Raw genomic sequence first — 13,620 nt, forward strand, 5'->3', positions numbered from 1 at the left:
TCATCTGCATACAAGGCGTGATGGAGGCAATCGATCTCGTCGAGTTAGGCCAGGAGACCCAGCATCACGAGGTTGAAAAGGAGCGGGGATATGACCGATCCTTGAGGATTGCCGGTGCTTCCTGGTGTATGTTCGTCGAATGTCATGCTGCCGACCGCGAGTGTGACTGTGCGGCGCGACAGGAAGTCTCTGACGTAGTTGTAGCTTCGCTCACCCAAGTTGAGCTTGTTTATGCGGCTCAAGATTGCTGCATGTGCTACATTGTCAAATGCCTTTTCCAGATCTAGGCCGAAGATGGCCACTAGTTGGATCATTGATAATCTGGTGGTGGAGCTGGAGCATGACGTCTTGAGTGCAGAGGTGTGACCGGAAGCCCACCATAGTGGGTGGGTAGGCTCCAGAGTCCTCGAGGTGGTAGTTGATGCGGGAGAGGAAAGCGTGCTCAATCACCTTGCCAACGCAGTATGTGAGGGAAATGGGCCGCAAATGATCGAGGCTGGATGGCTTGCCTGGCTTCGGTATCAGGAATGCTTTAGAGCGTTTCCACGCCGCTGGGATGCGACCTGCTCGCCAGCATTTGTTGATGTATGCCGTAAGAGCGGTTATCGAGGCATCATCGAGGTTTCTTAGAGCCTTGTTCGTAACCTTGTCGGGACCAGGTGCTGATTTGCCATTAAGGTCGTGGAGAGCTGTGCGGATCTCTGACTCGTGAAATTCTTCATCGAGTGTCACATTTGCCTCTCCAGTGTAATCTCCGTGTTGAACATCGGGCCGTTGAGGGCAGTTCTTGGCTAGCAGGCGTGTCACGAGCACGTGGTACTCGTGATCACTCGTGGTAGCCTGTTCCTTGTGCAAAAGGCGTTGCAGGCTTGCTTGCTGAGCAGACTTGCTCTGCGTTTCCCCCAAGAGGTGACGAAGGAGACGCCACGTGCTGCCATTGTGGAGCTGCCCATCGACTGCATTGCAGATGTCATACCACTGTTGGCGGCTTAAGCTCCGGCAATGTTCTTCCAGCTGGCGATTGATATGTGCGATCTTCTTACGAAGCTTTCGGTTGTGCCTTTGCTTTTTCCGTCTTGCGTTTAGTGACGTCTTGGCTTCCCAGAGGTGGGCTAGTCGGCTGTCGATCTTGTCAACCTAGACTTCAGGTGCGAGCGTCTGCTTCGCCTTGTTCATGTCGTCGTTGAGCGTCTCCATCGATGCCTCGATGTTCTCCTCACCTCTCTGTTCAACTCGCTGCTTTCGGAATTTGTCCCAGTCCGTCCATTTTAATAGCTTAGGAAAAGGGGGTGTACCCGCCTGAGGAATTCGTGTTTCTATGATCATGTGGTCACTACCGAGATATTCAAATGTATTGCACCACATTGCTTGAGGGATGTTACGGACCGCCGTCAGGTCTGGTTCCGTGTCCCGTGCCTTAGAGGTCCCCGTGTGGGTCGGCGCCGTGGGATCGGTAATAAGAGCTAATTCGGCATCATGTAGGTCCTGCCGCAGGCGTCGACCTTTGGCGGTAGTGTAGCCATAGCCCCAGGCCTCGTTAGGGCCTTAAAATCTCCCCCCACCAGAAACGGGTTCGTGCCCGCCAAGGCCAGCGCTCCTCGGAACAGAGAGAGGAAACGAGCCCGTGAGTGAGCGGGGTTACTATATACGTTCAGGAGAAATACACTGTAGTTGCGTGTTCTATTTGGAAGGAGCTCTACAAGCATGTTTTCCGCATTTGTGCCACTTACGCTGTGTTCTTGCACTACTATCCCTTTCCGAATTAAAATTGCAAGTCCGCGATCAACGGGAATCGGCGAGGCATGCGCAGTGTAACCACGAAGCTCAGGTACGGTACCTACTGTTTCTTGTATCATTATGATGTCGGGTTTGGTTTGCGCGTGTCGGACGTATTGCTGCAGCATCGTAGCGCTTTGCATCAAACACCGTGCTTCCTTTCTCCCGTGCCTGGTTTCTACAGAGCCTGCGCGGATAAGCCACTGCGATATGGGAACGACTGGGACCCATTGCGCCCGGTACTATCAAAATCGACAGTGTCAAGTATAAAGGAATCGTCACCAGACAATTGTTTTAGTGTGGTCGGCAGCTGGCCCCCGTCAGCAGGATGCCGAGGCAATTTCTGTTTTTTGTGCAGCTTCTTCTGTTTGGCGTGGCAGCGAAGACCAGCGCTTTACATCAAACACTGTGCTTCATTAGTCCCGTGCCTGGTTTCTACGGAGCCTGCGCGTATAAACCACTGCGATATGGGTACGGATGGAACTGGTTGCTCCCGGTACGATCAACATCGACACTGTCAAATATAAAAGAACCGCCACCAGCCCAGTTATATAGGGGGCTCGTCAGCTGGCCTCCCGACAGGAGCATGCCGAAACCATTTCTGTTTTTCGCCGCAGCTTCTTCTGTTCGGTGTGGCAGCGAAGCCCAGTGCTTTGCATCAAACACCGTGCCACCTTTCTTCCGTGTCTGGTTTCTACAGAGCATCCGCGGATAAGCCACTGCGATATGGGAACGACTGGGACTGGTTGCGCCCGGTACGATCAACATCGACAGTGTCAAGTATAAAGGAACGGCCTCGAGACAATTTCCTTAGTGGGCTCGTGAGCCGCCTGCCGAAACCATTTCTGTTTTTCGTAAAGCTTCCTCTGCTCGGCGTCGCACCGAAGCCCAGCGCTTTGCATCAAACACCATGCTTTCTTTCTCCCGTGCCTGGATTATACGGAGCCTGCGCGGATAAGCCACGGCGATATCGGAACGACTGGGACTCGTTGCGCCCGGTACGAGCAATATCGACAGTGTCAAGTATAAAGGAGCCGCCGCCATACAATTTTTTTAGTGGCCTCGTCAGCGGGCCTCCCCTCAGCAGCATGCCGAAACCATTTTCGTTTTTCGCGGCAGCTTCTTCTGTTCGGTGTGGCAGCGAAGCCCAGTGCTTAGCATCAAACACCGTGTTTCATTGCTCCCATGCCTAGTTTCTACGAAGCCTGCTCGGATAAGCCACTGCGATATGGGAACGACTGGGACTAGTTGCGCCCGGTACGATCAACATCGACAGTGTCAAGTATAAAGAAACGGCCTCGAGACAATTTCCTTAGTGGGCTCGTCAGCTGGCTTCCCGCCAGCAGCATACCGAAACCATGGGCCGTATTCTGTAGCGGTTCGCTTTGGAACCGGTTCGGTCTGGCTGTTACGTCTGGATTACGTCACTCGGAGAAAGAGTGGAACGGGGCGGCTTGACGGGAACCAATCAACGAGAGGCGGTCTGCCGGAAGATCACGTCATCATTTTTGTTTGTATTGATGAACTGTATAGCAGTTGAAGGATGTTGCTGGTTTGATAAAAAAACATTGATTTATATAGAACACTTGCAAATATAATTTTAAGTAATAAATGTGAGCTTGCGGCGCAGACGGCTACAGGGAGTTGTAATTTTATTTGTTTTGTTTTCTTATTTAGTCGATAGGTGGTGTGCCATACGTTATGCAAACAACTTGCCTCGGGTTGTTTACGTTTTGGACTTGTACGCGCGCCGAAACCGAAACGATGTCGTCGCACAAGGACAGGCGGCTGGGTCCTCAAATTTCAGCGAGGCAGCGAGAAATACTCGTTTTGTTTGTCGAGGAGCACTCCTACCTAGCAAAGGCGTCGTGGGTGTTGGGCCAGCAGCTGACGGCGGCTTTCTGTTGCGCCGTGAATGAGAATCTAACCTGTCCTTTTTCCTTGCCCACAACCGTAATGGCCTTGCCGACGGCTGTAATGATCCGGCTGACCGAAGGCTGCGACAGCGCAATCGCTTCTTCATTCCCGACGCACTGTTGAAAGCTCCCGGTTGCAAAAAACCGCAGCTTGCACAGCACTTTCATCGTAGTGTCGACACCACAAAATCTTTGAGGTCCGAGATGTTCTTCCAGCTCATCGCAAAGACGTCGCACTATGTCTTTGGAAAGCCTAAAATGCCTTCGAAACTCTTCTTCGGCCATGCCAAACGCGTCGCGTCCATGCTTCTCGTCGCGTCGTTGTCTTTCGGCGCTCGCCAGCAGCACAACCAAAGGAGCCGCCATTGCCGTCTCTGTCTCGTCTCGTCTAGGTGCCGGCTCGTCAGCTGGCGCGAGACTAGCCAGCAGCCACGGTTGCCCTAGCAACCCTCGACATCATGCTCGCCACCGCGCGCGACCTTCGAGCGAACCACTTCTCCGCGGTTCCTCTCGTAGCAGGAAACCGGTTCCTTTCCAGATGATTGACAACCTGCTTGACGTCAACAAAATTTGTCGTCCCACCCACCAGAGATGACGACAACGAAGCGCTGACCAATGGCAACAGCCAGACCGAACCGGTTCCAAAGCGAACCGCTACAGAATATGGCCCCATTCAGTTTTTCGTGCAGTTTCTTCTGTTCGGCGGGGCAGCGAAGCATAAAGCGCTCTGCATCAAACACCGTGCTTCATTTCTCCCATGCCTGGCTTCTACGGCGCCTGCACGGATAAGCCACTGCGATATGGGAATGACTGGGACTCATCTCGCCTGGTACGATAAACATCGACAGTGTCAAGCATAAAGGAACCGCCACCGGACAATTTCTTTAGTGGGCTCGTCAGCTGGCCTCCCGTCAGCAGCATGACAAACCCATTTCTGTTTTTCGCGGCAGCTTCTTCTGTTCGGTGTGGCAATGAAGCCTAGCGCTTTGCATCAAACACCGTGCTTCCTTTCTCCCATGCCTGGTTTCTACAGAGCCTGCGCGGATAAGCCACTGCGATATGGGAACGACTGGGACCCATTGCACCCGGTACTGTCAAAATCGACACTGTCAGATATAAAGGAACCGTCACCAGACAATTTTTTTAGTGTGCTCGGCAGCTGGCCCCCCGTCAGCAGCATGCCGAAGCAATTTCTGTTTTTTGTGCAGCTTCTTCTGTTCGGCGTGGCAGCGAAGCCCAGCGCTTTACATCAAACACCGCGCTTCATTTCTCCCGTGCCTGGTTTCTACGGTGTCTGCGCTGATAAGCCACGGCGATATGGCAACGACTGGGACTTGTTGCGCCCGGTACGATCAGCATCGGCTGTGTCAAGTATAAAGGAACCGCCACCAGATAATTTCCTTGTGGCCTCGAAAGCTGGCCTTCCCGCAGCAGCATGCCGAAACCACTTGTGTTTTTTTTGTGCAGCTTCTGTTCAGCGTGGCAGCGAAGCCCAGCGCTTTGTATCAAACTCCTCGCTTCATTGCTCCCGAGCTTGGTTTCTACGGAGCCTGCGTATTAGCCAATGTCATATGGGAACGACTGGGACTCGTTGCGATAGCGTCAAATATAAGGGAACGGGCTCTGGGCAATATCTTTAGTGGGCTCGTCAGAAGGCCTCGCGTGAGCAGCATGCGGAAACCATACCTGTTTTTCGTTCTGCTTCTTCTCTTCGGCGTGGCCACATAGACCAGCGCTTTCCATCAAACACCTTGCTTCATTGCTCCCGGGCCTGGTTTCTACGGAGCCTGCACGGATATGCCACTGCGATATGGGAACGACCGGGACTCGTTGCGCCCTGTGAGATCAATATCGACAGTGTCAAATATAAAGAAGCCGCCACCAGACAATTTATTTAGTGTGCTCGGCAGCAGGCCTCCTGTGAGCAGCATACCGAAACCACTTCACTTTTTCGTACAGCTTCTTCTGTTGGGCGTGGCAGCGAAGCCCAGCGCTTTGCATTTCTCTCGTGCCTGGTTTCTAAGGAACCTGTCCAGTTGAGGCACTGCGATATGTGGACGACTGCGACTCGTTTCGCCCGGTACGATCAACATCGACAGTGTCAAGTATAAAGGAACCGCCATCGGTCAATTGCTTTAGTGGGCACGTCTGCTGTTATTCTGTCAGCAGCATGCCGAAACCATTTCAGGTTTTCGTGCAACTTCTTCTGTTCGGCGTAGCAGCGAAGGCCAGCGCTTAACATAAACACCGTGCTTCATTACTCCCATGCCTGGTTTCTACGGAGCCTGCGCGGATAAGGCACGCGCTATCGCAAATGTACCATACAATTGACACAATGAGAGTCGTTTCACCAATTACAACATAACAAAAAGTCATCATCTCAACAAACAAACCCTCCTACGCACCTACTACTTTCAGCTAAAAAATAGAAGCAACTTAATAACAAATATAGCAACCTAAAATGGGATACAACCACATATGAGACGCGCAGCCGTGAAAAATGGCTCATACCCTTTTCGAGGACAAATTTCGGCATCAAATAGTCGCAACTACCTTGCCACGGCGGCTAAATTCTTATCTACAAGCCGGTATTGACATCCATGCCTGGACACCATCGGAGCTCATCTGTCTGGCGAAAACTACGATTTGAACCGCCATAGTTTCCGTAAAACCACATGTATACAATGAAAGAAATGTAATTTATTTAATGTAACCCATGTTATTTATTTTTTTCATTTCTGAAAGTGTTTTTTTTTTTGTCACCGGTTTGCCAATATGTAAAGGGGCGGGGGACCACTCAAGCTGCCAATGAGCAGCTTTTACCTGGGCCCTCTTCACTTGCTTGTAAACGGGCACAAATAAAATGAAAATGAAATGAAAGCCACTAAGATATGGGCACGACTGGGAGTGGTTGCGTCCGGTACGATCAACATCGACAGTGTCAAGTATAAAGGAACCGCCACCAGACAATTTCTTTAGTGACCTCGTCATCTGGCCTCCCCTCAGCAGCATGCCGAAACCATTTCTGTGTTTTGAGCAGCTTCTGTTCGGCGTGGCAGCGAAGCCCAGCGCTTCGTATCAAACACCTTGCTTCATCGCTCCCGCGCCTTGTTTCTACGCAGCCTGCGCGGATAAGCCACTGCGATATGGGAACGACAGGGACTCGTTTCGCCCGGTACGATCAACATCGACAATGTCAATTGTAAAGAAACCGCCACCGGACAATTTATTTGGTCGGCTCGTCAGCAGCATGCCGAAACAAGTTCTGTTTTTCACAGCTTCTGCAGTTCGGCGTTGCAGCGAAGCCCAGCGCTTTACATGAAACACCACGCTTCATAGCTCCCATGCCTGGTTTGTACGAAGCCTGCGCGGATAAGCCGTGGCGATATGAGAATGACTGGGACTCGTTTTTCCCGGTACGATCAACATGGACGGCGTCAAGTATAAAGGAACCGCCACCGGACAATTTCTTTTGTGGGCACGTCAGCTGGCCTCTCGTCTGCAGCATGCCGAAACCATTTCTGTTTTTCGTGCAGCTTCTTCTGCTCGGAGTGGCAGCGAAGACGAGCGCTTTGCATCAAACACTGTGCTTCATTGCTCCCGTCCCGGTTTCTACGGTGCATGCGCGGATATGCCACTGTGATATGGAATGACTGGGAATCGTTGCGCCCGGTACGGTCAACATCGACAGCGTCAAGCGTAAAGGAACCACCACCGGACGATTTCTTTAGTGGGCACATAAGCTGTAGTCCCATTATTAGCATGCCGAAACCGTTTCTGTTTATCGTACAGCCTTTTCTGTTCGGCGTTGCAGCGAAGAGCAGCGCTTTGCATCAAACACCGTGCTTCAGTGCTCCCGTCCCTGATTGCACAGCTTTCGACAGCAGTTCATCAACACTAGCCTTTTAGCTTGTCTTTCACAGGTTGTAGAAAACTACGTGCATAAAAAGTATGACCGTCATTTTTTTTACGGAGTTCAACACTAGCCTTTTAGCTTGTCTTTCACAGGTTGTAGAAAACTACGTGCATAAAAAGTATGACCGTCATTTTTTTTTCGGAACCGGCCGTGGTAGCTTATTGGCTATGGTGTTGCGCTGTTAAGCCCTAGGTCGCGGGGGAAAATTTAGATGCGGGTGAAATACTAAAATGCCCTTTTCCCTTGCATTGGGGGCACAATAATGATCCCCTGGTGGAGAAAATGAAACTACAGCGTGCCTCATAATTAAATTGTGGTTTCGGCACGTAAAACCCGAGAAGTCACTCATTTTGGACGTCATTTTTAGTGCGTGCAGTCTCATCTACTTTTTGAAGTTTTTCAGTAAGCTTCCCCCTAATGATAATAAGAGCTTTGGGAAATACGCTAGAGTTTCTGAAGCGAACATAGCGTTTAGGAGCACATGACTTTAGCAGCGCGTTTTGAAACCAGCAGCTGAGGATCGCCCTCTTCAATGTTGTCAGTGAAGGAGCGGGTTGTTGGCCCTCAGTTTGCGAGGCCAACAAACATAACTAGAGGAGAGGATGCATGCCAGGGTTTAAAATCTAATAAAAACCGCTGGAGAGCAATTCATCCATCGGAATCAATACCGTAAGGTATTCGCATAATGCCTTCAGAACCTATACATTAAACAAAATTATGCTGGAATGCTAGTAACTTGCTCGTCTTCCTGCGCATTTCGAGTTTGGCGTTTTATTTTTTCCGATGTGGAAGAAAAAAAATTACTCTCATTCTGGCGGAAGTTTCTAGCGAGTGCGACTGAACTATAATTTTACTGCCTGTGCTAAGGAAAGGGTGGGCTATTTGGTTTTTGGACTCTTCGTTCACAATAGGTGTGTCGCATGATGATGATGCATATTGTGTTTTTGTAGCGCAAGGGTCAAGAATGACTAAAGCGCGCCAGGCTAGTGTTGTTGAGTTCGAAATGCCGCTAATAATTATGACAGGTAGATGTGACACAGCAGAAATGGGGCCTCGAAAACCGTCGTTGTGAAGTGCGTAAAGTCTATATGTGTTGACATGACAATGACTAATTAATTGTACGAGAAGCATAAAGGCAGAAGGAGGATATTTTTCAAGATTTACAAGCAGCAGGAAACTAATAAAAACAGGGCAGGACACTTTAACTGCAAGGAAACTGAAAAAGCGATCGCACAGGGACCTTGTCTTTTCTTCCGCAATGCACGAGATCTTCGTCTTCCTTTACGTGCCGTGTATTGGATGTGGAATTTGCCTCCCTGCAGAGAGAGCATCGTCCCTATGCTCACCTAGCGGTAGGAAGATGTGTCAGATGAGGTGTAAGCACTTCATTCTGTCCTGAGGGCCCACGACATTGCGGCGGGGCTTCATCTCCCGGTTCCATTGTGGGCGGAGCCAACAACATTATCTGGAGGAGCCTTCGGCTCCCCTAGATTTGAGTACCTCAGGTCTAAAATAAAGTTCTTATCTTGTCATGTCATTTCTGCCGCACTTTAGCTAAGACACCCAGCGATACTGAACTGCTATTATATAAAACGTTAATTCACCCTATTCTAGAATATGCCTCTGTCGTTTGGTTCCCCAACAAACAATGTGAAATAAGCTCGCTCAATAACATTCGAAGAAAAATATATCCGTTGCATTTGCCAACATTACAGCCGCACTTTCTCACCAACACAGCCTCAACAATCTTTGAACTTTGAGCCATTACATTCACGTTATGACATTGAAGCCTTAAAATGTTTATATGCAATTATTAACTCCACCTATGGTATTTCTGATTGTAACTACATCACACTTAACGCAAGTTGTACCCGTAGCTCCCACGCCTTGGACATTCCACCCGTTTATGACCATACTTAAATATCAAGTACAGTTGTTTTTCTTCACGTGCAACCCAATTGCAAAAGCCAGCGTCTCTCAGCACCCTCCAGTGTGAAATCAGCGCGTTCTTTGACACTGGGTCGCACTGGGCACGCTGACACTCGCTGGGAGTCACTGGGACACTAGTGAGAACACTGGATAAGAGCTGGGTCACACTGGACGAAAAGCTGGTTTGACTTCTCTGACTCTGGGGTGCGCTGGTTTGTGCTGTGCACGTGCTGGTTCTCGCTGCAGTTTGCTGGCTCGCACAGGAAATAGTTAAATTGTCCAGCATTCGTTCACGTACGGAAGGCACTAATATTCACCGCTAGATACTAACACCTTGTCCCAAGTAAGGCTATATCTCCGGGTCGCAAAAGTACAATGCGTGTCGGAACTTGGAACAAAGGTGCGTGATTACGCACCTTTCATGGTTCATGTCCTGTTTATGTACATGTATTATTTGACACTGAAAATCACTTTCGTTTTTTTTTCATTTCCCGTTTCACTGGGTGGATAACTATATTCTTGAAAAAAATCACGCAAACGCAGACGACGCCTCGTTTCTTTAGTAGTTTGTACACAACCGACGACCGGAAGTTGTCGCTGTGGTAGCAATGTTTTCGAGTGGACACAAAACGCAGAAGTCGCTCAGAGGCGTTCGAAAGGACTCCCAGGAAGCCTGCCGCTGATTGATATTATCGCACGGATAACGAAGCTGATGAGATTAGAGGGCTTTCACTTTCCTTAGTGTACTAAAATATAATAACTAAAAGGCTCTGAGGCTCAAATACACACATTATAGCAATCACCCGGTAGCCGCGCCATGATCGTTTTCTTCCAGCTTAGGCCTAGCGTACCCGCCCATTCTGTCTGCACGCTATCGGCCCGTCTGGCCTTAAGAATCAAGAAGTCTAACGAGGTTAAATTACTCATTATTTCCGTTTTCGCATCGTAGTTCTGAAATAAACCATTTTTTCGTGCTTAAAATGCCACCACGAGAAGCAATGAGCGCCGATGTAACGCGTTGTAAACATACGTGTATGTACTGTCGCCGAAGGCTGCCAGCTCTAGCCTACGCTTCTCTGACGAAGATATGCGACACGACAGACGTATCGATTGAAACGGATCCTTGAACGAAGAGAATGTCGTTATCCCTTGCGCGAAGAGCGAGAAATCGGCCGTGACAGCCCATGCAGCGTCGCAGGTTGGCGGTTCATTTAAGACTTTTTTCGAAGTTAAAATACCAATCGCAAAAGTAAATGAGTGTTGTGGCACTTCCAAGCATACTAATGAATACGGACAACAACGTGCTCTGTTGGTACAGCATAAGATTTAGTTGCGGGGCGATTGCGCGTCTGCAATGTTTGTGCGGGCAGCATCTGCGAAACTAAAACTGCGCATGAGTCTTGATATGGTGAGTTATCCACACCATTCATCTATTAGCTGAAACGATCGAACATGTTTTCATTGATTGTATCAATGTAATATTCTTTTGGGATATACAATAGAGAACTTTAAAGATAGACCTACGCCTCAATCCATTTGGCATTCGTTTTTTACCACCTGAACGCCATTTCGAACACACGGGCGTTACCTTTTTACTCGGGCTGCACGCGGTCTGGCGTTGTCTGTTACCATATAGACACTTTGATGTTAAAAGTCGATCTGCGTATGAAAATTTAGTAGAAATGGTTGTGAAAGTACGTGAAGTGTACAAGACAATTGACAGTGGTGAATATGTGGTGTGAATGTTTGATACTGTAACACATAAGAAACGAGTGTGATCTACGATCGCAAACTCATTTGAGACTTGTAGCCAAGCTGGAAGTAAAGCAGAAAAGAATGAAAAAAGAATGGCGTGGCTCAGTGGTAATGCACCGGGCTTGCGATATGTAGGTCGCCGGATCGAATCTTTGTCGCAACGTTGTCATTTCTGAAATTTATATATATATATATATATTGTTACGAATGATGTTTATTTACAGGGTGAAACGAGAGGTCCGAGATGGAAGCTGCAGGCCAGGCCCAGCCGGCGCAGAGTACCCCGAGGTCACGCGCGCCCACTCTACTTCTTTCTCTGCCTCAGTCGCGCAGTGCTGCGACATTTTCCCCGGGGGCCGACGAAGCTCGCTGAGCGAGTTAAAGGGACCTGTGATTGTACTGCTTTAGTACGGCCACGTGAAGAACTTGCGTCGCACGTGAACGCCGATTACTTGCCGTCACTTTGGCGACGACATAGTTCACATCACTCAAGCGGCTGAGTATAACGAATTGTCCGGTGTAAGTGGTGAGAAACTTGCGGTACAATCCCTTTTTGTGAACAGGTGTCTACAACCAAACATAATCACCGGGAGTAAAGCTGACAGGGATATGCCGCGCATCATAGCGAATCTTGCTGTTGCCTTGTGAGGACAAAGTCCTAAGATGCGCCAGTCGACGTGCTTCCTCAACACGACACAGAGTTTGGGCGATGGAAGGATCTTCTTAGCACGATAAAGGTAGAATAGTGTCTAGAAAGCTCTGGGGAGCGCGTGCATACAGCAAAAAGAACAGCGCATATTCAGTAACTTCGTGCTTGGCACTATTGTACGGGTACGTTACAAAAGTTAGGACGGCGTCCCAATTCTTGTGGTCAGCAGCGACATACATTGATAACATGTTGGTAAGGGTTCGATTCGTCCGCTCCGTGAGGCCATTGGTTTGCGGGTGGTAAGGAGTGGAATGCCGATATGCAGAACCACAAAGCCGTAAAAGTTCTTCAACGACATCGGCGGTGAATTGCCGTCCACAGTGACTGATGACAACCCGGGGAGCGCCGTGACGAAGTATGACGTGACGCAACAAAAATGAAGAGACATCGGCTGCAGTGGCGGATGAAAGTGCCGCCGTTTCCGTGTAGCGAGTAAGGTAATATACGCATACTATAATCCAGCGGTAGCCAGCTGACGTCTTTGGGAGCGGGCCAAGCAAGTAGATGCCAACTTTTTCAAAGGGTTGCGTCGGTGGCCTAACTGGTTGTAAATAGCCTGCTGGGGTCGTCGTCGTTTGCTTGTGGCGCTGGCAAACAGTACAGCTGGCGACATACTGTTTTGTTGTTTTGCAGAGCTTGGGCCAGAAGAATCTCTGTCTAAGTCGGTGTAGTGTGCGTGCAAAGCCAAGGTGCCCGGACGTGATACCGTCATGCATGGAACGAAGGACAGCAGGGCGCAGATTTTCGGGCACAACTAGAAGCAATGGGGGACCATCCGCCGAGTAATTTTTTTTGTACAGCAAACCATTACGAAATGTAAACGGTGTTGTTCCTGCTGGCTCACGTGCAGCTGCCCGTAGGGATTTCAAGGTATGGTCGCAACGTTGCTCGCTTTAGAAGGTACGCAGGTCTGGAAAGTCGGAAGAGATGGAAACTAGGTAGTCATCGAAGTCATCATCCTCAGATTTAGTGTGAGGCGAAGGGAGACGGGATAGGCAATCAGCATCCGTGTGACAGCGCCCGCTCTTGTAGTTAACGGAAAAGCTGTACTCTTGAAGGCGCAAAGCCCAGCGGGCCAACCGACCAGACGGGTCACGCAGCCCAACCAGCCAACAGAGTGAATGATGGTCAGTCACTATCGTGAATGCGCGGCCATGTAGATACGGACGGAACTTCTGAATGGCGAATACGACTGCTAGGCACTCGAGTTCAGTAACGGTGTAGTTTGTCTCCGCTTTTGTATGTGTCCGACTAGCGTAGGCAATTACATGCTCACGGCCATCGCAGAGTTGAACAAGCACAGCGCCAACACCCGCACCGCTGGCGTCAGTGTGCAGCTCAGTTAACGCCTCCGAATCAAAATGCCGCAGTACCGGTCCAGAAGTCAAAAAAAGTTTCAGCTGTTGAAACGCCGACTCGCAGTCAGCAGTCCACAAGTATGGGATGTCTTTGTGAAGGAGAGACGTGAGGGGAGAGGCAAGCTGTGCGAAATTCTTGATAAAGTGCCAGAATATGAGCAAAAGCCCAAAAAGCTTCGCAGATCTTTCACCGTTTGTGGCTGTTGGAAGTCGTGAACCGCTGCTATCTTTTCAGGGTCTGGTCGTATGCCGTCTTTGTCG

General features: G+C 49.6%; 1 protein-coding gene across 1 annotated transcript in view; it reads right to left on the minus strand.

The window, feature by feature from the left end:
* The window catches only part of LOC142588552 (trypsin-like), a 477,136-nt gene that overhangs the window by 217,292 nt on the left and 246,224 nt on the right, over positions 1-13,620 (minus strand). The gene's annotated exons all lie outside the window — the stretch shown is intronic.

The sequence above is a fragment of the Dermacentor variabilis genome, chromosome 7 (assembly GCF_050947875.1).
Source record: "Dermacentor variabilis isolate Ectoservices chromosome 7, ASM5094787v1, whole genome shotgun sequence".
Taxonomy (NCBI): domain Eukaryota; kingdom Metazoa; phylum Arthropoda; class Arachnida; order Ixodida; family Ixodidae; genus Dermacentor; species Dermacentor variabilis.